The sequence below is a fragment of the Agelaius phoeniceus genome, chromosome 1 (assembly GCF_051311805.1).
Source record: "Agelaius phoeniceus isolate bAgePho1 chromosome 1, bAgePho1.hap1, whole genome shotgun sequence".
Classification (NCBI taxonomy): domain Eukaryota; kingdom Metazoa; phylum Chordata; class Aves; order Passeriformes; family Icteridae; genus Agelaius; species Agelaius phoeniceus.
This window is the reverse complement of record NC_135265.1, coordinates 38,748,698-38,775,855: the sequence shown is the minus strand read 5'-3', so window position 1 is coordinate 38,775,855 and position 27,158 is coordinate 38,748,698. Positions and strand designations below refer to the sequence as shown.

Genomic DNA, 27,158 nt, shown 5'->3' with positions numbered 1-27,158 from the left:
CTTTATGTTAAGCATATATGGTATGCATGAAAGTAGCTTGAAGTCTTCAACCCTAATGACTGCTCTTAGGACAATTTAATATGAATTTTAACTTAATGAAGGCTCCTGGCTCTGCAAGACACCAATATCCTGTCTGATTTCACGGCTGGAAGAGATCCTAACCGGTAAATTTGTGTCACTGGTGTGTGGCCCAGAATGGTTCTTTTGCTGAAATAACATTTCAGATACCAGGAAACATTAAGCATTCCTTTTTGAAAGGGATGCTTTCTCCTAAGTTTTACATTGTGTACTTTTCTGGATTTTGATAATTTCCCCCCCCCATATACACTAATTGGACACTGCAGCTAGATACAGCATGGAGAAATGAAAAGCAGAAAAAAGTCTATTTTAGCAGAATTTGTCATGAGCTCTGATGAAGATGGTTGTGGGTTTGAACTCATTTAAAGATGAAATGTTGATGCCCTTTTTATTCATTTGCATATTGCTGTATGTAAGATGAAATGCATCGCCAATCTCTCCTTTCTCTTGCCATCAAATTTGTAGACAGACAAGCAGTTGCAGATGTTCCCTCTACACCTGAGATTAGGTTGTTGTGAGGTCATTTTATGCCTTGTCTTTGCACAGGAAGAGGATAAAAACTGGAATATTGTGGGACCTGGGCATTCAAATATCTTTTTTACTTTTGGAAGAATCTGTCTATCTGTGGAACTGTACCTCAAAGGTGGTGCCTGACTGGTGCCTGACTGGTGGCAGGTTGGGTTGGAAAGAGCTCACTAGTTGGCATCAGTCAAATCTAAAGGCCAAACCAGAAGCAAAAATGATGTGGGGTTAAGGATTCATTTGGAATATTAGTCTTGCTTTTTTTTTTTTTTTTTCCTTGCACTTATTTTTTTTCACCAAGTAGAGTTACCTTCTTTGATGAATTGAATGTAACAAGGTTATTTAGAACTGGAAATTTGATCTCTACTGCATCAGACTTAACATTCATTTCTATCAGGGAATGGCTACTTAGGGTCAGCCTCAGGATTACATTACAACTCCTGCCTGTGCTAGAACTGCTGTGGATCAGGAGGTCACTGTCACTAGCAAAAATGTGTAGCCTGGAATGATCCAACCTGACAGACAGACAGCCTAACCCCACATTATAATTAGCATGCCAGGACTTAACTCCTTGCTAAAACACTGTGCTTCTTTCACTTGGGAATGTAAAAGTGCTTATAAATCTAATTTAAATTCCTATTTGGAAAAAAGATGATCTAGTCTTGGAGTCTCTTGGGCTCTTAAAAGCTCAAATATGTTCTTATACACAAGAAGATATTGATAATAGCAGATAGTTTGATAACATTATAAAAAAATCAATCTGAGAAATGATTTTACAAGACTATTTTTGTTTATCTTGGTCAGGCTTAATTTTCTGCCTTGAGAAATCAGCACTCTTTCAGCACTCTTCACGGAAAGGCTGTTGCTGACCCTGCTGGTTTCTATTGAACTAGCTCCCCAAAACATAGTTAGCAAAGTTACATTTACCTTTTACTCAGCAGAAATTTCAATGTTTCAGTCTGTCTCTAATTCCCAAACAATTACAAGAAAAGCCAGCTAAGGAACAATACAAAGGAACTGCCCCCCTGCCCCCCCGCCCCAAAATCATTCCAGCATGAAAAATGGTCTTGGATGAATATACAAAGAGGACAGAAAGTGATACAAAGATATATAAAAAGATGTGCAACTTTTTCAGAAATGGTTGCAATTTATACTTGAAAGAGCCATAATGACACTGCTTCTCTGCACTTATATTAGGCATTTCATCTGAAGATCTCAAAAGGTATTGAGGGAGTGAATTTAGCAGTATTGTAGTCTCCTCCTTCACCTTTAACAGGTTGCAATAGCAGTAGAGGAAAAATTAAGGGTGGGCATTAACAGAATTCTCAATGTCCTCTCCAACTTAGGCAAGCATTCTCTCTCCAGTAAATGATCTGCTGCCATCTGACCTTGCCAGACTACCTATAGCACATAGAAAATCATAGCTGCTGCAAAAACCTGATCTGCTAGAAAACATTATGCAGGAGAAAGTCTACAAAGTTCTGTCACAATCAGAGCCAGAGGTTCACAATGAAGCTGAGGGGCCCTCATGCCAGAGCTCTAAAACATAAAAACCTACATGGTATCTTGGTTAGTTGTTTAGACCCCCCCCTGTATGCTCAATGAATGGAACAGGCACTTTTATCTCACAGTTTCTGACCTATTTTAGATGTTCCTTTTAGCACTGTTAACTGAAATGTTTAGGTAGATATTTAAAGTGAGGTGAAATTATCTCCCCACCAAAAGTAAGCACTTGGTGGTACTACAACTGGGCTGTGAAGAGAATTTTGATTTAGATCTTTTAATTCCTGGGTAAAGACTCGAGTAAAAAGAGAGCGTTAAAGTCATTATGAATTTAATGGAAGTTTCCTGATCTGCTGTGCTTAGTGCTGGACTGCAGGTGGTCTTTATGCAATTGGCATGCTGTGAGTTGTCTTAAACAATGAGATCCTACAGGGACCAAAGCAGAGAAGTAATGTCTTTATGTCTAACACTTGGACCACAGCAGATGAATATTCAGATCCCTGGAGAGTCATGATTCTGAATGTGTTAGCACATTTTATCTCTCTGAGACTGTGCAGTTAGGTGGCTGCTGGAATGTGAGGGTTTTTTTTGTTTTTTGTGGATGCAGGATCACCAACAGTGCTGTTTTATGTGACACAAGGAGTGTGGGTTTTTAGGTAGCTTGCTCTATATGACACTGAAAGACTTTCTGGGAAATGGGAATGACAGCCTTAGCATAGAAGATGGAAAAGGCTGTGGTTAGTATATTTTGTAGCTGTTTCTTGCAATCAGAGCAAGAATGAAATGGATCTGGTTGTCTCAATACCTGGTGTGGACCAAACGGGGAAAGAAAATAGAGGGGGAAAGGGCTCAGTCTGGCTTCCTTCAGTTAGTGAGACCTAATGAAGGTCTAATGTTGCTCCTGCTGGGATCTATCAGCAGCTTTGAGGTAGCTGAAGAAATACCTTGTATAGAAGAGATATTCCCTAGAAACGCCTCCTACTTGTTTGTAGACTGGAGTTTTATGATCTTTATGGACGGTGAAGAGTCTGCAGACCCAAAACCTAACTCAAGTTTATGCTGTAGTATCCAAACAGGTTAAAGGTGTGATGCTAGCAACCTACTATGTTAAAAGCTTCTGTTCTTTCAATGGCTTCCTGCATTGTATTATGTGGAATTTTTTTTTGCAGTTGAGACTTCAGCCTGCACAGCTTTCTCGAAAAGCTCCCAAAACACAAAATCTTGCATGCATTTGCAGAAGCAGCGGGTGCTGAGGAAGTGGCAGTTACAGGGCTGCCACCAATTTCAGTGGCACAGCAGGAATGGTCTTTAAGAGAGGACTAGACTTACAAGCACTCCGTGTTCTTGGGGAATATTCCTTATTACAAAACAAAACTTCTTTCTTAGAAGACTTAAGGCGAAGAAATGATTCCTTGCCAAGATAATGTCTGCTGCTTTTGGTTACTGGCTTCACTAGACCTTTCAGGAAAAACTTGGTTTAGGAATTGGTGAATTGAGCACTTTCAAGAGAGTATTATTTAGGGAATGACTAAGCTGTACCATATTCAGTTCTGGTCTTGGCAGCTTAAAACCATTTGCTCAAGTGAGGGATTCAGCAGCCCTCTAGGTTTCCCCTCCCTTTTGTGTATTTGTCCCATGTCCTTTGACACATTTTGTCATCTTAACGTCTGCAGAGTGAACTAACTTAATGTCTGTGTACCATCTGCTGGGTAAGTAAATATCTATTTCACAGCATGACAGGGCACTGCTTCCACCAATGAAGATCTATTATAGAGATGTGCCCAAAATCAAGGCACTGTTCAGAAGTTAAATACTTCTGTTTAGTTTGTGCGCTCCATTTTCATGTACTTCTCCAAGGCTTAGGTTTTTTTCCTCTGAAAGAAGCATTTAGAATATCCTGGCAGAGACTTTTTTTTTCTTTTTTTGTGAACTGTCTCCAATTAGGAGGCAGGCAGAAGTGGTTAGTTGTGGAATTCAGGCAGCATTTACAACCTGATTAACGCATAAGTGGCTTACTGCTTCTGTCTTTTTGTATCTGTACTGCATCTAGAGATCATAGCTCTGTGAGGTTGGTACTATATGCACATGACCTCTTTACTGCTAAGAAGATGCCTAGGCCCACAAATTAGAGAGATCTGAAATGTTGTCTTTTTTCCCCATTCAAAGTTTTTGTATCCCTCACTGCCTTATTATTTTGTGACTGGGAGGAGGCTGTCTTGGTCTGGGATTGCTGTCCCAGGTCTCTTGCTCTTTTTCATTTTCTCTTGGAGTCCAAGTGGAAGATTTTTGTCAACAATAGCATAATCTTACTGACAATTCATAGGGTTTTTTCATAGTTTCAATTATTTTATATCTTAAAAAGAAAGCAATGAGAGGGGTAAATGTCAGCATGAAGCTGATGGCCTGGATGTTGATGAAAGCTTGGGTAGAGCTTTGGAGAAGCTCACATGGCTCTGACCTGAGTATCCTAGTAGTGATCAGTCCATTGAATAAAAAACTCAGTCATAAAAGAGAGCAAGTGAATTTATATTAGAAAGTGTATTAACTGTATCATGTTTTTCTGGGTCATTCTGAATGACCTACTTTGAGAAAACCTTCTTTGATTCCATTTTTCAGAAACATTTGCTTCAGCCCTCTGGTATCTTCCAGCAACTTACTGTTAGTGATTTCATCTTATGCTGTATGACTTTTTAGTAATATACTGGGAATTTTTTTTCTTTTATGGTGGCTCTTTTTTTCTTTTTGTTCTTCTGTTCAGACTGAAGAACTCAGTCTGGGCTTCCCTAGAGCTTCAGCTATATTATTCTCTTATTTTGCTCTTCCGTCTCAGCTGCTAATTGCATTTTGTGTCTTTTTGTAACAGTGGGATGAGCTGTCCTTGTCCCACCAGAAGTCTGGTTTCTTTTGGTTTATTTAGTACCTTTTTCTCTTAAGAGACTTTATCGGTTCCTTAAGCATTCTGTTATGTTTTATTTGCTTTATTGTCTATCTTGGTATTTAATAAGCCTGATGCAGTGCCTTCCCAATGGATTTCCTTTGCCTCCCTGGTGTACAATCTTTTTCAGCAATTAGAGAGAGTGTTTTTCATTGGTTTCCATTTGTTTGGGCTGATGGGCTCTTCCCTGCTGTTTGACAGGCACATTGCAATGCTGGCTTAGCCACTTTTCCCCACACTGATTATCTATTTTCTTGTCAAAACCTTCCAGAGCTTCAGCTATTTTCTAAATGTTAGTCTTGAAGTTTTTCCTGTCTTCCTGTTAGCTTGCTTGCAGGGACACAAAGTGATTTCTCCCAAAGGCAAACTGGATTTTTAGCTCTCTAGCCATATACACGCACTTATTATAAAAGCCTTGTAGCGTCAAAGATGATTCAATTGTTGTGACAGGGTGACTTCAGGAGTCTCCCAGCTCTGTTGCTGTGGTTGACCAAGAAATGGGCCCTGGGACAGACCAATAGCTATCTTATGTGTGCCTGAGGTGGGCTTAAATGCTGGGGTTTTTTGAAGTGACACCCAGACAGCCTCCCTAAGATCCTCATGGCAGCTGACCCTAAAGGATAGTGATAGTGCACAGAAACCCCATGTTACAGACCCACCTGGTCACTAACTCATAGTGTTCCCCACCACAAGAAAAGGAACTAGTTTTATGTATCAAAACCAGAAGTGATAAGCAAGAAAACAAAAGTTCATCAGCACTTAGATGTAAAGTCATATTAAAGCATTTGTGTGGCTGTGTTTCTCACCAGCATTCTTCAGGGAATAGGGTTTGGGAAGCTGGAACACAGGCTTGCATGCATTCAGACTTTTATGGTGATCCTCTGAAATCCATAGCAGAATCATATCTCTTGAATACATAGAGTTGTCAGGCATACTGACCTCCGGCTCAGATTTTCTGGACTGAATCTTTCATCTTCATCCACATTCTGCCATAAGTCACAATCCAGTCCTTAATTTGTGCACATTTACATAGAAGACAACAGAATAAATCTCAGGAAGAAATTATGCTTTGTGGAGCTTCATCAGCATGGGCAAGCTACTAATGTTCTGCTAAGGCTGGTGCAGGTCATCTCTTGTGAGCTGGATGTGCTGTTTGTTCCTTGAGTTCATCTGTTTCAAGCTCAGCATTGTACAGTCAGATCAAAGTGCTGCATGCGGAGGATCAATTTGCAGGCAGCATCTCTAAAGGCTTCCTGATCTAGGATTTTGTACTAACTGACTGAATGCAGTTCCTTTGATCAGTTTATTTATTTTTGTTCTTATAAACCCTTGCATTTCTTTTTCCCCATGTCCACATCTAAACATCTCACTTTAGTTTTTCTGCATAAAACTCCCAGGAGGTAAGGTTGTAGTTGAAACTTGGAGAGTTTAAATGACTTTAACCAGCTTCCAGAAGGCATTTGTGAGAGGACAGGGACAGAATTTAGAACTTTAGAGACTTGACACCAACACTGTTTTCACTCCAGTGCTCCAGTTGTTTGGGAGGGCTTTCCTTTTGGAGATTTGCCTTATCTGTCTTTTAGGAACTTGCTGTTGAGCTTCATTTAGTGCAATCCCACAGTCCCCCTTCTAAAGATGTCTTTCAAACCATGGATTTTTCTAAAATGATCTTGTGAGTTTAACTCCCTTTTATGATAAAGAAACCTCATGATTGCAGACTCAGATAATGGTTGAGGTTGGAAGGGGCCTCTTCAGTTCATCTTACTCAATCTCCCTGCTCAAGCAGGTTCACCTAGAACTGATTCTAGCCCATTGCTGGATGAGGGTATATCTGTGAGGATAGTATCCCTTGGGCAACTTATGCCAGTGCTTGGTCACCCTTACAGTGAAAAATTGTTATCTAATGTTCAAAGGGAACCTCTTGTGTTTTTGTTTGTGTTCATCACTTCTTGTTCTATCACTGTGTACCTGGCTCTGTTGTCTTTATACTTTCCCTGCAGATATTTATACACTTTGATGAAATGCTTCTGAGCTTTGCCTTCTCCAGGCTGGACAATTATAGGTTCTCAGCCTCTCCTCATGGTAGAGATGTTTCAGTACCTTCAAGCCCTTCTTTGGACTTTCTCCAGCAGGTTTCACTTGTATTGGGGACCCACAAGAAGACCCAGAGCTGCAGTTGTCTCATCAATGTTGAGTAGAAGGGAAAGATCACCTCCCTGAGTCTGCTACCAGCACTCCTCCTAATGCAGCCTGGAATACCATTAACCTTTGTTGTGGCAAGGGCAACTGTGTTATCCTGATTTTAAGAAAGGTTTTGGGGTTGTATTTTTCCTCCCGAAGGCTGTTTGTAGGTCTGTGTTCTTAAGTAAAATAACTGAACATCTTTTGGCAAAAACATTTTTTCAAAAACTAAGTACATATAAAAGAGTAGTATAAAAGTAATAAAACCTTTAGAGAAGTCTGGAAGAAAATACTTCCATTTTGTTTTTTCTAATTCTCTGGTTTTAATGATGCCTTAATTTCAATAGCTTTGACAGCTCCACAATGTCTCAGTTTTCAGTAGAAAAAGGTATTAGAGAACTGCTTTTAAGGAATCTGTTTGAAAAAAAAATAAACATAATATTTTTTTTTGCTGAGCAACCAGAAATGTTACATAGCTGCAGACTGCCAATGCCACTTCCTCTGGAGAACATATGTAATGGTTTTTGACTGCTCCCTTGCTTTAGCCTATTTAGATTTCAATTTTTTTCATTGCATAATATTGTTTCAACAAAAATAATGTGTAGATCATTAGGGGAATTCTCTTTATCTTTTGTGTGGCTGTGAAGGAGATGACAGAACAAAAAGTTTCACTGCCAGTCCCTCAATAGAAGTGAGTGGTAATATCATCCTGTAGATCCTGTAGAGTGGTATACAGAGGTCTTCAAGGAGATTTCAAGATTGTATTTCTGTACAATCTGTGTGGTAGATACATTAAAAATGCATATTCCTCTTATACACATGTTCCTATTACATGTTGTATCTCTAAGAATGGACTCTGCCAGACTTGAAAATGGCACAGAAACTCCTCCATTTCAGTGTTCAATCTTTATGTTTGTATTGTTGGGGGAAAATACACCTGTATACCTCTATCAGTGTAGGTAAACCTCAATGATGTAATTCTGAGGACTGAGTCCTCCTTGTTAGCCAGACTTCAAGGTGACTGGCAGCTATGAATCTCCTGTGCCTGAACTGTAAATTGAGTACATCTATGAAAATGACCAAGCAGAAGATGAAAGGAGTATTCGCAATGTTCTGCACTTTTTTCCAATAGTGATGCAAACAAGTATCAGAGTTCAATTTGAGGACTGAAAAAAGAACACTTGGAGGTGAAATTTGGAAATAATTACAGTTCCTTAGAGACAATGGAAAATCTCTGTTGAAGGAAGGCACTGCTGATTAGAAAGGGAGGTCAAAGAAGTGGGGTGTGAGAAGAAGTAAAAGATGGTTTCCAGGTTTCTGGGGAGTGGGGAAGGTAATGGTGGCACAGAGAGCACAGTGCAAAATGTTCCTGGGAAAAATCCCAGTTTGGTTTGGAAATACTCCTTAAAATCCAATGCTACTTCAGACCTCTGTCATCTGAGTAGGGCTCAGGAAACCCCTCCCTCTGCCCTTGAGCACTTGGCATCTAGAAAGTTTGATAAAAGACTGAAATCAGCAGGGCATTGTTGAATTCCTTGCAGCTAGAAAGGGTTTCATTGTGTTTTGAGTGGAAGTTTTGAGATTACTTCTTTTATGTAGAGTCTACTTGTGTGTGCATCCCTGGAGCAGCATGAAGTGATGAGGACACACCTCTACTGAGTACCACAAACCAAAGCACAGGAAGTAGACCTGTATCCTATTCTCATCTCTGTTTCTAATTTGTTTCTTAATTTTGAATTACTTATATGATTACATCTCCAGAACTTGGCTTGTATATCTATATGATATATGATAGCACCTTTAAAAGTTTACTTCACAGAAGGTGCAACTCAAAAAATTATATTATTGCACAGTGGTTGCTAAAGAGAACTTAAGTGGCTTTAAGTAAATGAGTGATTTCTGTCCAGAGATTTTGTATGTGAGCTATTTATACTACTACTGTTGAGTAGGAGCTTCACATAATGAGGAGGCTTAGACTGATCTTTTTCTATATTTCTTTCCTTCAATTTTATTCTGTTAAAATCTTGATAGGCTAACTAGAGACTGTCCAGATTTCTATAACAAATAACTGTGATGTACAGCCCTGGAAAGCCCCCTGTTTTAAAAAAACCCAAAAATCTCTAAATCTTTTATGATGCGTTATTTGCCACATACATTTTAATCAAAAGCACTGGATATTCAACCTTTCCTTTTGCATTGGAATTTACACCCTTGTTTTAAAATTTCACCTTAACTTAACAATTGCACCTAGCTGTAATAAATTTTCAATAAAAATTAAAAAATGTTATAAAGATATAATAATAAAATAGCAGAGGGGCATAGGATTATCTAAATTCAATATGCTTTTCACATAGTTTGTAGGAAGGGTCACTTTTAATCATAACCATACATCTTGAAAACTCTACTTGGTTCAAATAATTTAATGTTGCAAAATGGGTCATGAAAACTCCTTGACCTGAGAGTCTGCCAATTTAGAGAATGGAAAATCAGGCCTAGGAAATATAAGGGTATTGAAATGTTTATAATATATTGAATAAATTGTGTTAAACTCACTAAGTGGAGATTTGCAAACACATCAAGTTTATTCCTACAGTTTTGACTGGCTGCTTTGTGTAGGGCAGGTTTGAAACAGCTTTCTGAGAGTAAATTTCAGTGATTTATTAAATTGGCTCTCATTCACTGAAAGTGGGGAAAGTTTTTATGTATTCAGATCTGGGCATTGTAAGAAGATCTGTCATGCTCTGACATTTGCAGTAGTCACAATGTATGCCTGCAATATGAAAAAAAGAGCTCGCCTTGTTCAACAAGGGTTTTGCAATCTCATTTGCATAAATTTTAAAGATTCATTTTGTATTAAACATTTACTCTGCTTTAATAAAAATCATAGCCAGTAGTCATGGATATCATCAGTGTGTGCTCTCTTATTAAAAAATGTATCCCCACATGGTTCATAATGTGGAACAAAACTAGTGCTGTCTGAAAGCTGACTCAGTTCAAGGCTCACAATCTGACTGCTGTTGAGCACAAAGATTTGTATTTCTTAGTAGGTAGAAGATTCTCCTTTCTCAAACTTAATTCCCCATTAAGTTTTACTTTCTAACAGGATCAAGGAGGAATGATGCAGTTGTCTGGACCTTTTTCAGAGGAAAAAGAATGAACTGCCCTCAGGAGGAGAAGTGTCTCATCACTTTCTGGAGTTTCCTGTTAACATGTTGTAGAAGGTAAATTTATACCTTTAAGATAAAAACCATTAACATAAAGGTTAATGTCAGACTCAAGCAGGGCAGAATCTGGAAGGCTGATAACTACTGATGATACCAGTACTATCCTGTCTCATTCTAAGGATTTACTTGGTTCTTCCCATAAATGCTCTTGTGTCTAATCTTCTACACTGCCAGTCCAGCCAGTGTAATAATAAAGATTTGGGTCTGTTTGACTACTGACAGCCCAGGAAAAAATCCTTATTGCCAAATAGACTTGGGGAAAATGCAAAAATGAGGTTTTTCTTAGCACAAGGAATACTTCTGGCTCCAGTTTCTAATCAAGACCTCGATTTAAATGGTGTTTGCAAGTTGCTTGCATTCATACTTGCATGTATGTTGCTAAGGATAACCTCAATCATATCCTGGCTTCCAGCCCCCAAATTCCCAAGTTTTTGTCCCTTCATTGTTTTTGGGAAGCTCATTCATTTGTCCTTCTTCCATTTCTTAAGTGTATAAATATCTTTATGAAGGTTTCATATTCCAGTATGAAATCTTTGGAGCACTTAGAATTTGTGCCATCTCTATTTTTGACTAATCTTTTTAATACTCTTGCCTTCATTTCAGCATCTGCTCTCAAGGCTTGGAAGGACACAGTGCTTAGCAATGCCTTTGAAATATACAGGGTAAAAAATGTACAAGTGATCTCTCACTGCTTGGATACTATTTTTTTTTTAATATTGAGGGGCAAAAAATGGCCGTTCCACTGCATTTACCCATAACAAAGTTTGACAATGTACACAGGAAAAGGACAGTATAAAACTTGTATGATTTAGTTACCTTTCTTCAGCCTCCTCATTTATCATTTCACTTTAATTTTTAAATATTTCATTTCATCTTGATAATAAGCTTAAAATTAAGCTTGACATGAAATGCATAACCTGTATTATTAATATCCCATTATTTTATGGTTATACAAGAGCAGATTTGAATTGTCACTTTAAATCAGACTATAAGTCAAAGCAAAGGCTCTAATAGACTGCTAGATCTGTATCTTCACTGAATTAGACAGTAATTTGGCAGTCTCTTCTGCTAAATGTAGTGAAATAGCTAGTTAGTGTGATATGCCCAGGCAAATCTGTTGTGTTGCATTGATGGAGACAATTCCCTGTGGCAATTGCGCTGGCAGTTGAGCTGATTCTTCTTGATACAGCAATTCAGTGTGCTCTTAATGTTGAGCCAGGAAAATGTATTTTAGAGCCTCCTAATGTGAGTGCTAGGAATTGGGCTGAGAATTACTTTTGTCACACAAGATAGCCTTCCTATATTCTTATGATATGTGTTCATTGTAGTCCATTAAAATGCCTTTACTGTGGAAGGTATCTAATTGAAAATTATATTTTAATTGCATGCTATTACTGAAAATGCTTAGTATGCAAACAGAGCTTCCTGTACTTTAAAGGGAATAGACCTTTATATATATACTTTATATCCTTTATATTATATCCTATAATATACTTTATAAGGACACCTGAGCTCCATTATCTAGCATATCTAGCACTGGTATCTTTGAAAACCCTTTTTTTTTTTTTTTTTGAGATGTCCCACCATCAAGACTTCTGTACATCCAGAATGCAACAACAATACTTATGTTGGGAAACTGAGCATGCTCATTACAAAGCAAGTGCTTGATTTAGAACCCTAGCAAAGCAGTCTTCCAAGGAGAAAAAGTGGTGTTTTAATAAAAGTCTATCTTATAAATTAAGTGATGGTGTTATTAATGCATTAATGGAGATGTAAATGTTCAGCCTGACTTGTCTTTGTGGTTTTCCAAAGAAAAATCTAATTTTTAGATGGTCAAATGAGCTTGGACTGGAAATGTTTAAGAGTTGTTTTCCCATAAGTGAACATTCATTAAGGAATATAATTTTTTTTTTTTTTGCAGGTGAGGTAAATTTACATGCAGAAATATTTATTCAGATACTTTTAACTGAAACAAAAAAACCCAGAAACTACCTAGCTGACCTTCTATGTTCTACTCAAAAGAGGCTGTCTTTAGTAGGACATTAGCACTTTTTACCCTCCTTTAGTTGCTATCCATTTATGTCAAAAATTCCCTCTTGGTGCTGATAGGAGAAGATGAAAAGATTCTGTGTAAATATAAGTCACAAATTTCTTACTTTTCATCGGTTTTTTAATCAGTCTAGAGAAAAATATGCGTGTTGTCTGTGTTCCTGTACTTCAGGTGCTGTTCAAAATGTGTTCAATACGTATTTAAAATTTTATTTCAGAACAGAATTTTAGTTGTTTGAATAACATGGGAAAAGACAAGGTGATTGTAAAAAGCAAATACCTTAAGAGTAGGCATTATGGATGATTTGTGTCTCTCCCGGGAATAAAGCAGAAGTTTTTACCTTGTAACATGAATTTTACTGAAACCAAACCTTGTATTTCAAGAATTGCTAATACTGGAAAGAGAAACCAATACTTAAAGCAATCATACGTGACACGAAAAAAGATCTTAAAGATAAATAGACTGAAAGAACAATTTAATGCTGTGTTTCTCATGTTTCTTTTACTTGTTCTTTCACTGAATGTTATCTCAGATCTCCCAAACATGATTATCATTTCAGTCTTGCTGTCAAATTAAGAGGACAGCAAGGCAGGAAACAAGTGTCATTGAACTGCTGCCTCTTGAAAGGGGAAACAGAAGCAGCCAGATGCTTGTATTCTAGTCTCCTCTAAGCTGTCAGCTTTGAACTTAAAGACTTTTTGCTTTCTTGTAGTGTAAGTACATACTTTAAACCTCTTCAGACATCCTTGACTTCATCTACAGTGAAAATATTCAGCTATACTGATACTCAGTGGAAAACACTCGGTACTTGCATTTGTAAATTTTTCCATCTTAAAAAAAATTAAAATCCCCATTTCAGCTGCCATGAAAGTGTGCTTAGAACTATCTTCTCTCAAACAAAGAACACTTTTTGTCAGGCTTTCTCTGGCACAACAACATTTCATAATTTTTGTTTTCTGCGAAATAAATTATGTCCTTTCTCTGTCCTTTGTTTCATGGTAGCAGTCATCCATAAAGACACCCCTTGGATTTTTCAAAAAAAATGCACTTTTTTCCTTGAGTTGATATTGAGAGGCATATCCTCATTTCACTCTTGAGGACTTTCCTGTCCCATGCTGGTGAGCTTTTTCAGAAACCTATGTTGAAAGAGAAAGGGGTAAAAGGGAAAAGGCACAAGTCCCTGCTCCTGCATTTGTTGCATTCATTTAACCTCAGTTTAAGCACAGCACCTTGTCCTTAGAGGTTGTGTCTCTGTTTCCTTCCACAGATTAAGTGGAATTATAAATGAGATAATTTGCAGCTGCTTTACTGCCAGAAAGCACTCCAAAATTTGCTTTTTTTCCCCTTTTGGTGAAAATTTCTGTCTTCTTAAAATATTTTTACATTTGAGACTTTCCTAAGATTTTGTCCTGGCTATCCACCCACCTTTGAAATGTCACTTTTTGCAGTTCTGTGACCCTGAAGAAGAGAGGGAAGTAGAGATATAGAAGTTAGCAGGAGCACCAGCACATGGGTCTCAAGAGTATCAGGTAGACCCTTTCAGGTAGAGACCCCTGACAAGGAAACCACTGTGTGTGTTCTTTAGGTTGATAGGATTGTTTTGAACTGCTGAAAAGACAAAAAGTGAATTTTAACCTGGTTAGAGCATTGTGGTGGATGAGCTCCCCTGCTCCCTCTGAAATACTGGTTCATCTGATGCTAAAGAACAGGACTGGGAAGTAGCATAGATTGACTAGGGTGATATGGAGCCACATGATGCCCACGAAGTTCTGTAAGAGATTTTACTGAGACAGGCATTTAATTAACAGTGTTTCCATAACTGTAAAAAGGAATAAAATCTGTTTCCCTATGATTCTATGATTTTTCTCTTTAATTTTTTTTGTCTAAGGAAATGTAAGCTTTCCCTTAATGTGAGGATCTATGACGAGTTGCCTTCTTGTGTGGGCATTTCCAGGGTTTTTCTACTTTTCATGGAGTTGTTAGGACCTGACAGGTCTTTCTGATCTCAGTCTTTCAAAGCCAGTTCAAATGAGTCAGTGTCCTCAATATTTATTGAGGGTGACAAATATGTAGGTGTGCACAAAGAAGCACCACCACACTGCAAAACAGACACAACTGTAACAGGAAATCTTGTGCAAATGGGATACTTTTTAAAGTTTCATAATGCTGAATATTTGGCTGGGTAGAGGAGGAGAGCTCCAAGCATACTGACAAGTTGAACATAGCATTTTGTACATAAAACAGAGTCAGCATTCTTAGGTGGATTCAGTGTCTTGTAAGGAATCTGTCTGATGTGTTTCTCTCCTGTGAAATGGCACCTATCAAAGTCACTCTTTTGCTCCTGGTGGCTACTAAGTTAATTTAATTTATTTAAATGTTGTTTATAGTGTGTTAGAGGCTAAATAAACAACCTACTGACTGCTTTCATTTTAGCTGAACACATAAATCTTGCTTTATGTTGGGATATTGAAAATATTTGTAATTTTTAATAGGACCTGCATGTAAATTCCAAATATGGGTTTTTTCTGTGTTGTTTTATAGATTATGTATCTTAAGTGTTTAGATTTTTTTTCAAATGCAATGAAGATCAAGTACTTATATATTTTTACGATATTGGTTTCTGCTATCTTACAAGTGTAAAAATAATCAGTAATAATCCAACAACTCTGATGGCTCTCAGCCTTTTTTGAACTGCAGGTATAAGAAAGATGAACAAATGTATATTAACAGCAGAGGATGTTTTCACAAGCCAGTCTGTATATAATTTGTCAATGCAGTAGAAAATCAAATTTAATCTATGTATAATAAATTGAGCTGACATCCCCCAAACAAAGCTTATTACTCAGGAGTGGCAAAGCACTGGCTGTAGTAGCAGCCTCAGCTCTGACTCTGCAAAAGTGGCTTGGTGCCAATTGCCAATTTTCATTTGCAAAGAGCCCTCAGAAACTCTTTCCTTCCTTGGAATTACCTCCGGTTTGGCCTGACTCTGAACGTGTTACAGTCTTGTTTCTCTCTCTTGCCTTGGCATAGTTAAAGTTTCTCCTCTTTTCATGCACTAGGGGAACAGATTGAATACAAAGTTAATGTACCTAGGGGTGTTTTTTATTTCCTATTTTTTCTGTTCTCCTCACAAACTTCCTTTAAAATCCAGGGCCAAGTACCTGTTGGGTCCAGGGCCATGCTACATTGCACCCTTGTCTTCAGATGTTCAGTGCCAGAGGTTCACTGCTCTTTCAGCTAGTGTTATCTAGGGGCAAACATGAATTAAAATATAAAACTTTCTTTGTTATATTAGGCATCCAAACTGTAAAAAGCCACTATACACAGCTGCTTCTGCCATTTGCATGTTAGCTGAAAGGTTGCCTTGGGGTTCAGCTACTGGAATAGAAATGTCTGTGCCTCACTGTATTTTTATGTCATGTTGTTTTTTTCTGCAGAATTGTTCTTTAAGGCCAGTTTTTTCAGAAACTGGTTTATTTGCCTTTTGGTTGTCCATCATAGGGTAGCAGCACTCTGAAAAAATCAGTCCCAATTAAATACAAATTACAAAACCAAAAATATCAGCAGGATTTTAACTTTCTGGAGACTCAAAGTTCAGAATCCAAAGTGTTTAATGTGACTTGGAATGCTTCTGAATGTCAAATTAATGAGGTTTCATTGATTAATTTTGTGATAGTTTTTGAAATGCTCATGACATTGTCAACTTGTGGGAATATTCTTTTGGGAAGTCACCTCAATCTTCATAATGATTGTGTCCTTCAGCTGTTGTTGATTTTGGTCCCGACAGTCCCAACTAATCTTAACTGGATTTTTTAGTATAAAGCATGTCATTATAGAAGTTGGAAAGCATATTCTAATCTAGGAGGTAAACATAATTGAAAAAAAGTAGCTCATTCATGCTACTTTTTGGGTCCAGCTGGGATTTGCAACAAACCTCCTGTATGATATTTCTGGTGGGAAAGTTAAAGCAGTATTTGGAATTATAGCCAGACTCTTCAGTCATCAACAAACTGTTATTTCCACTCTCTGAATGAATGAGCACAGCTCTTTAATATTCTTTTTTTTCCACTTCCAGAGTCCTCACAGGTGAAATCCACAATCACATTTGCCCTCTGATGTATTACTTTACTGGCCTTAAGGGCTCTGGTGAGGAATTTTAGGAATAAGGGCATCCTGTGATGAATTGTCCCAGTATGTAAAATAATACCAGCTAGGTGAGATTCATAGACTATAAAGCTTTCATTTGCAAAGTAAACTTCTTTCCTCTGAGGAAAAGTGCTTCAGTGCCTTGTGTGGGTGGCTCATTGTTTTCTTCTCTGTGGGCTTTTGGAAGTGTTACCCATTTGAAATGTGGAGCGCTGTCATGTACCAAATGAACTGTGCTATATAATCTACTGTTATGTTATTAACTGCAGTTTTTGTGAAAAATACTTATCTTTACCAGCTGTAATAGCATGCATACAAAGAAAAATGCGCTCTTGTATGTCTCTGATATATCTCAGGATGGAAACAGTTTACTGACAAGTGCTCCTTCTCTTTCATAAACACCTTTGAAATCTATCAAACCAGGTTTGATAGATTTTTTAAGTTTTATGGAACTTATACATACATTTTAACTGAAATCAAAGCAAACTCCAAACAAAATACCAAAAATGTCTCAATTTTCCTTTTTTCCCCTTTTCCCCTTCTTTCCCTTTTTCTCTTTTTCCCTTTTTCCTTTCCCCTTCATAATACGATGAGTTTGTCTTCAGATGGCTGAACTTTAGGAGCACTCCTTAAATGTTTTTGAAATAGTCTCTGTAAAGCCTGCACTTGTCATCACAAGCCCTTGCCTCTGAGAAAACTCATGCAAAAAAAGCAAAGACTCATTGAAATCCTGTGGAGAGAAAATTCAAAAGGGGTTGGGTACAATCATTGTCTCCATTGTGCGATCACTGGTCGTATGAATTCAAGTTAAAATTCAAATGAACACTTGCAATAATGTTCACCAATCTCACACATTTTATATAAATATGAGATACATGTTATTTATATACATGATGTAAATAGCATCAGTTTCTTAGCTCTTTTAAAATGACTCGAAGAAATGAAGTAATCGCTTCAGCTGATGAGGCTTTGCAACATGTAATTTGCTATGGGCCCCATCATTTCTGAATGTGCTCAGATTATGTTTGATGTATTATTGAAAATGTGACTCCTTCATTTGAAATGCTTCTCAACTCTCAAACAATAAGAACAGTCACAACAAAGAAAAGAGTGTGCAAAAGGAGTGAGAATGTCTGACAAAATAGCTAGAATAGCCATCTAATAAACACTGTGGCAAAGGAATATTTGGATAGGCTGAAGCTATCCTTCCTTTATTTTGCCTTTGCCTCCCTATATTTTGACTATTTTGCAATTTGTTTTCTGCAGCACATGACTGAAGGTTTAAAGGTATTTTATATGTACATTGCTGTCAAACTAATGGAAGAATTCATCTGTATGGAGAGTTGTAACAGCTGTTTGTTTTTTTTTTTTTCTCCCCACAGAGAAATGGGGTATCCACAGAGCAGATATCTTCTAGATACTATTCACCACATCAGTGAATGCTGGGGAAAACAGGAAGCTTGCACAGGGAGAGGTGAGCCTCTGGTGCTTTTTTGCCAAAGGTGATTGAGAATGGAAGAATTGCCTAGGTCCCTTCAAGTGATCACAGGAGTCAGTTTTGTTTCACTGAAAGCGTGCGTTAACCTTATTGTGATGAATACTTCCCTTTATCATCTCTTACCACCTTATTGAACTGAGTCAGCGATATTAAATTACTCCTTTGATAACAGAATTAGGACAGTTGTAAGGGCTGAACTGGGATTTATATGGCTAAACAAGATATGATTAGTCTCTTAATCTCTGTGTGAGGGTTGACTGTGGATATTTAGCAGGGGAATTCCTTGTAGGAGATAAAGATGGTCCTTATTCCACTGCAGTTGGTGGGAAAGCCTGCAAAAGCATCCCTGATCTCAGGAGCAGCATGATTTCACCTAGCAGAGTACAAGTTGCTTGCAGTTATTCTGTACTTAACTTGTTTCTGCTTGATTTCAATAGTTTTGACACTATTTTCCCTGAGATATGAAGCTCCGTCTCTTCCTCTATGATATAATGTAGTAAATTGTGAGATGTAGCAGATTTTACACTGCTGTCCTAACTTATTGTATGCTGCTGTCATAAGCAACAGTAGCAAAACCTTTAAAGCAATGTTTGAAAAAGAAAAGAACACAAATGAAGGTTCAGAAATACTTTCTTAAAAGAGCACTTGAGAAAGAGTGATTTTCCTACCAACATCACCTCACTGACAGACCAGTAATGACCCAAGAATTTGTGGCAGGAGTAGAGCTCTGTAAATGATTCTAACTCTAATTTTTTTTCTTTTTAATTTGAACTTGCCCAAGGAACCAAATGAAGAATGTTAAGCAACAACCCCAAGGGAAAATGTATCTTTATTTTTCTTTTCCACAAAATTTAAACAAAGCCCCAAACTGTAGGTTGATTTTAGACTGAGTGGGATGTTTTGCTTCAACAAAAAAATCAAAAATTACATTTAATTTTCATTTGTGTTTAACTGTTTCTAAACAAATAAAATACAGAGCAAAACACACAAGAAAATAGAGCAGCAAAGTGCTTAAAAAAACCGGTTGTTGCTCATCACAAAGTAAATGATAATTTCTGGTCAAAGTTTCAAATGCTGCTTCTAGAGGTTGTATTTTCAAACAAATGTGATCTAGCCAGAGAGGAATTTCTTTTGTGTTCTTCTTATGCTCAGGCAAAACCTTTCCTCTGGACAGTGTATTCACCTTTCTTACCTTATTTTCTTTCCCTTCTTGTTCTCTGTTTTGTGTCACTCCTCTACAGGATCCTGTCTGGAAAACCACGGTGTACATTTGTAATGCATAGAATCTAGTTAAGTTGAACCATAGTAAAATTAATGACGCTCATAATAAATTCTAAGTCTCTATCCTGCTGTGTTTTTTTCCTTGTATAAAATGTTGCTCTTATTTTATACTGTACAATGCACCCATCCCAAATTATAGTCAGCTTTAAACCAAGAGAGTTTCCTATGAGTGAAAACCCCCCAACAAGAATTAGTGCACTGATTCGCAGCCAGATATTCTGGTTGATTTGATCTGTTTCTTACCCTTTCTTCTCTGGCATAAATGTTGTATACAACCATATTGTACTTTATATGTTCCAGAAGGACTTTGAGATCTTCATCTTCAGACAATCTTGTGTGCCCTCTTGCCTTTGGTCCCCTCATGTACAATGTGGTCATTTTCATATAACTGAAGTCACAGAACTGTTGATCATCCCAACAGCAAGGTTTGATTCACATTTGTGAATTTACAGAAAGTATCACCTCAGAAGTTTCATTTTGTCACATCATCCAACTGATCTGGAAATACTGATGATGTAGTGAGGCCATAGCTATGTTAAATTCATACACTGTTCTCTGGCTTTTGTGAATAGTCTGGCATTAAAATATAAACTTATTCTGTCTGTACTTCTATGCTTCTGTATTTCTTTTCCACCTTCTTTCTCCCACTGAGACATGGTAATAAATGAAAAGGGAACATGGTTCTGAAAAATCCTCAGATCTCCCTTTTTAAAAGGCCACAGAAGATGCTTATAAAAATTGCAATTTTTCTTTGTTCTTCTGAGAAAATCCATTAGTTTTGTGTTCATGTCGATCACAATCAGTAAAAAATGAAACCTCTCCATGGAATACTTAATTTGATCTAAATATGTCCTATATTTATTAATTAAACTATATTTATATGGTTCTGAAAGGGACAGAATATGGAAGTCACTGGATATAATAAAAAAGTAAGACAAATATATAAATTTATAATATATATATAAGGACAAAATAAATTGCAATTAAACTGGATACTCTGTCAACACTGAATTCAAGCCCACTAGGCTACCAGATGCCTATTTTTAGAAAGTGCTTTCTTTAGGCCCAAATAACATGTGCTTTAACATTGACATTGGCAATCAATACAAAATCCATCAAAATGTGAATTTACATTGATGTCTAGAAGCTCCTTCCTTAGGCTAAGCCATCTTGAGAAGTTTACAGGAGCAGACACATTAGTTCAGAAGGTCTTCTCTGTTTTTTCTACTCTTTAATAATTAACATAAATATTCCCATGGAATCAAGCAGTAAGCAGCAGGAATAATGGTTAAAAAGCAGAATGGTTGGTCTACATATGGTATCCCTTCCGTATCCTATTTTATTCTGCTAATCCTGCAGATGCAGTAGAATGGATTTTTACAGGGAGAAAAGGCAGTCCGGGGAGATGGGCTTTTTAAAGAGGATTTGGCACCACTCTGGGTCTCAGATGAAGGTCAAATGTTCAGAAGAGGCCAGCATTAAGCAGCTCCAACCATGACACTTGCACACAGATTTCTCAAAGAAGTCAGCATCTTGTATGCAGTGCTTGTTCTGATAATCTTATTTGTTTTGGTGGCAAAGCTGAAGTTAAGCCCTTCTGAAAATCTGACTGCTGTAGCCAATTATGTTGACAGAAGCCCAGCTAATGCATATTGAATTGTGATTTGGAATGGTCAGAAAATGGAAATTTTGTGTGCGTTTCATACATAGATTTTGAAAAGTTTAATTTCAGAGAAAACTGATCAGAACTAAGAGCTCATTGCAAGTTTCTTGTATAGCCCACTGATGTTTAGTCAGTGCAGTCTTTTCTCTGAAAGGTAGGGAGCAAAATGAGCAGCACTTCACTACTGGGTATAATTGTATTATTTTGAAGGTTCATATATAAATTGATATATAAATAGTAGATATTTATGGGATGAGTAAGATCTAGCCCTGCTCATATGGTGGATGTTTTACCATTAATCTCAGTAGAGGCATCATTGATTCTAATTTTACAGGCAAAATAATTAATTTAAAACAATGGAATAAAAGGTCAATACTTCACCTAAACATAGTAATTGTTATTCTCCTGCCTTTCCAAATGAAAACTTCTGAAAGCAGTTAAGGATATTGTTACTTTAAAATATATTGTTGTGGTTGCTCCAATCATACTTTCATCTATACAACTTTGTGAGGAAGACAGATATGTATGTGACTATGGCTAATTTTTCAATTGTTTTATTTACACCAAAATACTACAGTATATTGTTATGTATGTATATGTACTTGGTTACAGTAATTTAAAAAGCTTGAGGTAAAAATAATTTTTCTCTGAATTCATTAAAGAAAAAGTTGAGAGAAGTTCAAAATAATGAATCATAATCCCAGCCTCCAGCAAGTTTTTTAGACCTGGCTGCCAGGAATTAATGGGATATTTTTTCCAGAGTTATAAGATGGTTCAAAATATTTTCTAATATCAGTGTTTACAAGACCAAAATTTTAGAAAAAATATTTTCAGCAACTTTAAATGAATGTTGAAATAAAAGATGTGTGAAGATATACTGAACAATGCACCCATCCCATGTGCATGCCCTTGCATTTCAGAAGTGTTCATCAAAAGACTTGCTGCTCATGTTACTCTTTCAGTCTGTTTTCTTTTCTTTGCAGCCAAGCAGAATGTTCATTGGAATGTTCAAGACTGGAATAAGGATGGTGAAAAAGTCAGTAGCACCATACAAGTAATATTATTGTCCACAGCAATGACATGAAAGAGAGAAATTAATATACTTGTGATTTATTTTATCTCCTACACTGTATTTCTTTTCTCTGTGATTTTTCTGCATAAACCACAGGTTCCAGGGTATTCTTATTCTCATCTGGATATGCATTAGCTCATTTGTTGGAGGTAGGTTGGAGAGGATATAAAAGCATAAAAACATCCAACTTTTTCCTGTTAGCCATAAATACAGGCAATACTGTCTAGGCTTTATCTGAAGCTTGATGGGGGTTTTGTTGTTGCTTTGTTTTGGGTTTTTTTTTTCCCCCCATATGGCTGTTTTATTTCCTAGTGTAGATAAGTTTTTAATTACAGGCTCATTAATATCCCCATATATATATGAGTGGTGTGCTGGTTTCTAGCCAGCATGTGCTTCCACTGTGACCTATTTCCATGTAAACTCACTTGTTTGATATTCATTTCTAGGTGCAATGTGAAAACAGCAGCAATTTCAAACCTTGAGAAGTGTGTGTTCAGAGGAATTGATAAACCGAAGCATGCTCCCACTTCAGCTGTAAGTGAACAACAACTGGTGATGTTAAATGTACTGGTATCACTTGAAGAATCCCAGTTAACACAGTCCAAAGTGTGAGTGGACCTAAAACCAAAATGTGGCAAATTTTGCAGGTTACAGATATTTTCACTTTCTAACAGATAAAGAGGCAGGAGTTAGTTTTTTCTATGTCTTTCTTGGTCTTTCTCAGTAGTTTCTTTCTCTCCTTGCAAATTTTGGCTCATAGCTAGCCTGCAAATATGAATTTCAATGTGTAGATGTTGACTATGTCTTATATGGCCTTATGTTTGCTCTCTGCAGCGTACAGGAAAAGCTAAAAGATGTGTTAGAACATATATTCTTAGCAAATAAACCTCCCCCCTCCTTCTACTGCATTCACTGATTATCCCTCTTAATTTTCTTCTTTTTATTCTGCAAAGTAACCAGAAATGCTGATGTTGGATGATTTGCCTGAACCTCAGCCAGTTATTTTAAGCTAATTATTATGGATTTTAGGCCTGTTTGCATCTTCACAGGCAATTAAACAATATTAGAGAGTAGTCATTACAAAAGAATCAGACTCAGTCTGAATTGAGGCTCTTCTATTTTTCTTCATCACCAGAGATATAGGAAAAAGATCCCACCCAGGCACACAGCACAAATATTTTGAGAACTGCGATATCATGAACTTTCCACTATTCTTTTGCAATAACTACCAGAAGGAGAAAAGTCATAAGCAGATAAGTATATTTGGATTGTGGATTGTATCTGTTCAGCTGATCATGCTTAGTGAGTTAGAAAACCCCAAGAAATTAATCCCCTCTCCACCTTCATAAAACAACAACCAAGGAACAGTCTGAAAGCACAGTCATTGACTCTAAGTTTCATTTGCATATTCAGCAAGGTCCAGAATAAACATTAAGTAAGCCAATTCATAATATCAAGATAATCTTGCTTTCCACAGAAATTCATTTTCATTGTTTATTTTGTAAAGGAACTCTTCTAGAATTGAAATTGAGGCATTGCTTCTTTTTTTCCTTACATTTTGCAGGCTGCATTCTTTCCCACCTTTCAAAAAATAATCAGATACTGAAACTTTAGCAATATTCTGTAAACTTTAGATCTGTTTTCCAATAATATATAAACTCTGATTTTACCTACCTTATTGAAATGCAGAAGCCATTTAGCAAAGAACAAAGAGAATTTTTTGTTTAGTATGAGAAGAAAAGAAGGCAGATTAAAAGATCTTTTAATGTTTCTGTGTAAAAGATTTAGAAGTGGAGCTCTCCGGCAAACTCGTGAAAATTATATAAAAGATTTAGAACATTTTACAGAGCAAAGAAGTGTGAGATGATTTTTAGATCCAGCAAGAAAACTGTAAACATTGCTTGACCATTATATGTTCTGGGTGATTGAAGAATGAACTGAAAACACTGTTTAAAATGTGAAAAGCATATGTATTTTAAAATCCTGTAGAAGAACTAGCAGATGGACTATGAAGAATGACAGCTGGATCAAAGTTCTTGCTTCTAAACATAACCCAGTCAAATACAGCTGGCTCCAACGAATTTTTGATAAATATTTTAATCTTGGTAAGAAAATGAATGCAGTGATGTGCAAAATGAGCATATGAGTATCAATAATATTTTATGTGTTAATGCCATTTTTCTGGAGAAGAGTTTGGCAGGCAGGAACAGTAAAGAGCATGCCAGAGATATGGTGCACATGAGGCACCAAAGGCTGCTGACAAAAATACTAGATATTAGAATAGACTGTGGGCAGGAGGAAATGGGCTAAATGTTGAAATAAACCTCCAGAATGTCTTTATTTGCATTTGCCTTTGGAAATGATCAGAACTAGCTGTTGAGAAGCAATGCTGTTAACAGGCATGTGTAAGGAAGGACTCAAGTGGAGACCATTGCAGCTGGAGTGCAGCAGTTATGTGAAATGCAGGCCTGGAGACTGTGCTGGTGTGGACTGGGCTATTTTGGAAGAAATCACAAGCCTTAGGTCTGACATGGATGGATGAGTCCAGATATTATTCATAGACCCTGTTTAAAATAGGATTGAGAAGTGCAGGCTATTTTTTTTTCCCCCTGTGACATATCACAAAGTGTGAAGGCAATCTGCATTTTCAGAACAACTAAACTAAAATCCTACTTGATCTACCTCTTGCTTATGCAGATTAGGTCGAATATTGAAGTGTTTTTGCATTTAATGTTCACTTTCTTCACAGTCTTTAAATAAGTGGGGGGAGGGGTGTGTTGAAAAATACATATAACAATTATAATTGTGGTTTCTTTTAAATTCTTTTAAATTTTTTCATTTGTTTACATAAAAAAACTAAATCTTTTTCAGATGCTCTTTTTTATTCAGCTTTTTCTTTTTTAAAATGGCTCAGTCAACACATTTTGACACACACGTGAGCTATTCTTTGTAATGTCATGTATGATTATATTCGTATATTCTAAGTTACCTGAAGTCTTTCACCTTACAAATGAAATAGTAAGTAGGGATTAAATGACACTGCAGTCATGTAGATAAAGCAAGCTTGAACTTTAATACAGCAGAATCTCTGAGACCCTTTTGAAATCTTCAGCTATAACTGAATAAGCTTTTTGCTAAAATTTTAGCATTTTTAGGCAGTTTTTCTATATATTTTTACAATAGTTGTTCAATTAAACAAATGCACATATATGTCTGTTAAATAAATGAAATAGTATGTAAAGCATGTAAATGAGACACATTTTTTTACCATGTTCTTTACTTAAACATTCCTCTCCAAAGATAACTACAAAATAGGTCACAGTATAAAAATAGTATAGTAAGCAAGTTAAGGACTAGATTCTGTTTGCAAACTGAGCGTTCTAAATCTGCCCTAACTCCATTGATTTCCATGGTCTAACTTAGATTAAACTATGTTGCTTCTAATGAACGTGCATCTAGTGTAGATAAGATACTAATTCCTCCAAAATCTTGACAGCAAGGACCATGATTTAGCTGGCAAAAGATAAGAAGGTAAAAGGAAATGCCTACCCTCTTTCATTCCATCTGAATGAAGTCAAGATTTTACCTTGACTCCTGTACTGCAGGGATGACCTTTCAAGCAGGTGGATGCCATGCCTGTCTTGGGGATGCGCAGGAGACACGCTCAGCCTTCCTCTGCCAGACCACTGAGGGTGCCCATCATGGAGCTGCAGCCATCCCCTACAGCAGGAGTGCCAGACAGACTCCAGATTCTGTGTACACAGTCTCTAAGCTCTGTGGGTGGATGAGCACTTGTGTTGAGGGTGCCCAGATTTCTGCAGCGGGATTGCACAGATGTCGGGACATGCACTTTGGGGAGAGGGGCTCATGGACCCGTGGGGAAGGCAGTGGTTGCTAGAGCAGTTGGAATTACTGCTGCCCTGGTTTTTGATTATGTCTCAGGTGTTCCTGAAGACTTAGTGGAACAGTATATTAAATGATTATGCAGAATGTATCAAATGACCATTGTAGGGCAACATCTTTGGATGACATTAAGTATAATCCTGCTGGAGCACTTATTATTTAATCAAACACTACTTCTTCCCTAGTAGGCCAATAATGTAATAAAAAAATGGCTTTTAATGTTTTTTCTTTGTTTACAACTGATGCCTTCTTCCGGGTTCAGTGCAAGTTTGATTACTACTGAAGCCATTTGTTAAATACAAGGAGGAAAAACTAAGCCAAAGGTTTCAGTTTTACTGAATTTTGGCAGCTGGAAAAGTACCAAGGCTAGCAACTGCCAAGCAGAGACAGTTCTGAATAGAAGTTTAAAAGAAAAAATTAATCTTTGTCAACAAATCTTTCATAAATTATTTGGTTCATGGATGCAGAATCAAAATATTTTTCCCAAAAATGTTGCCAAAATATAGTCTATTATATAGAATTCCTCTCTCCTCAGAGAAAAACTCCAAAAACAAGAGAAACTTCAGGTTTTAATACTTACTACATTTAGTTGGCCTTGAAAGTAGGAAAAGGCGTCCAGTACCTAATTAAGCTATTTTTTTCAAAAATCTGCCTGACTACAGTTACTTTTTGAGTTACTTCAGAGAGAGTATAGGGCTTTCCCCCTCCTAGAATGTATAAAATTGCAAGTTTAATTATTAATCTTCATTTCACACATTATATTCATATTGATAGAGTTTTGTGCAACATCACTAGCATTTAGTGTAGTCATATTATTACAGAACAGTTAAGAATTAAGCCCATTGTGCCCTTCTTAGATCCTCTAAGTACTGCTGAAGAATCCCTCATATAATTTGTCATTATCAGGAGCATTAATGCAAGTGAACAGGTTTGAATGAATAATCAAACCTTCCTGATACTTTTTCTGAAGTTCATGTGGAGGCAGTCAAAGCAGTAATAGGATGCATGTCAGACTAAGCAGAGCATTCAGGATATGTCAAGGTAGAAAAGTGAAATGATCATTGCACAAGAAACGTCCAAATGTCTGAAAGCTTTTTTATGA

At 37.0% G+C, this 27,158-nt stretch overlaps 1 long non-coding RNA gene across 1 annotated transcript in view; it reads left to right on the top strand.

The window, feature by feature from the left end:
- Nucleotides 1-19,866, top strand: part of LOC143695738 (uncharacterized) — a 49,090-nt gene extending 29,224 nt beyond the window's left edge. The window contains exons 4-6 of the long non-coding RNA XR_013185270.1: nucleotides 10,323-10,440; nucleotides 18,022-18,113; nucleotides 19,379-19,866. This is a non-coding gene — a long non-coding RNA (uncharacterized LOC143695738). The remainder of the gene's footprint in view (nucleotides 1-10,322; nucleotides 10,441-18,021; nucleotides 18,114-19,378) is intronic.
- Nucleotides 19,867-27,158: the final 7,292 nt, after the last annotated feature.